We start from the raw sequence: 1085 nt of genomic DNA, 5'->3' as shown, positions 1-1085 counted from the left end.
AAGTTTTGAACTTTCCTAATGTGCAACAAGAAAAGGTAAGTTCCCGCAAACTTAAAAATTTCCAGAAATTTTCCGTTTTTGCTTCAAAAACGCTTTTCAAAGAAAAGAAACAAACTTTTTGGATCAAAACTCTTTCTTCTCTTCTCTTCCAAAAGACTTAGAGATTTAGGAGAAAGAACACATTTTCAATTCTTAAGCTTTTTAAGAGATTTTTGGCTCAAACCTCACTCTTTTTCGAAGCTGATTTCAATTCTACCCTCAATTCTCTCTTTCCAGCAAGGTATGAACCTCAAACTCACCATTCTTACTCGATTTTGAACTTAGGGTTTTCTTTAAAAACCCAAAATCTTGGTCTATTGATGGTGGAAATAGCTTAAGAATGATAGATTATCCATTTAAGTTATCTAAAAATCGATTTTAGCACCTAGCTTAAGAGGAATTGAGATTTTTGAAATTTGGATTCTACATGCTTAATAAAAATCGAATTTGGAACAGCAAAATTGATGAATTTGATTTATCCTTGTGTGATTAGTGATTAGTATTGGGTAATCTTTAGAATTCACATGGAAATTGCTCATAAAAACCTTTTTTTAGAAGATTTCTATGTTGAGAACATCAAAAATCCGAATTTAGTCATGAACTACTTGATTTCTCAGATTTAATATCAATTTTGTTTGCTCATAATTTTAATTAATCTCTTTATACTAGTATTAGTATAACAGATCTTAATGTGTTAAAATTAGCACCCAAATTCACTCTTTTTCCAAGAATCATTTCATTTTGCAGAAAATGGATGAAACCAGATCCCGAAGGAGCCGTCGAACTGGTGGCAGCTCCGATGACATTCCCGACGATGCTACTCTAGGAGAGTACATGCTGAACCAAGCCAGACAAGAAGACGAAGCTATGTGATGAGATTGCTCCAGCACTCAAGAGAAACACGAGCACCTCCCGAGCCACCACAGATTCGATACATTGGGAGGGAGACGAACCCGAGAGTGGACAATGCAAGGCGTTTCAAGAAGCTGAACATCAAACCCACGCCTTGCATTGATTATCATACACTCGAGATGCTTGGAATCAGA

The sequence above is a fragment of the Eutrema salsugineum genome, unplaced genomic scaffold (assembly GCF_000478725.1).
Source record: "Eutrema salsugineum unplaced genomic scaffold, Eutsalg1_0 scaffold_17, whole genome shotgun sequence".
In the NCBI taxonomy this organism is placed as follows: domain Eukaryota; kingdom Viridiplantae; phylum Streptophyta; class Magnoliopsida; order Brassicales; family Brassicaceae; genus Eutrema; species Eutrema salsugineum.
This window is presented reverse-complemented; position numbering follows the sequence as displayed.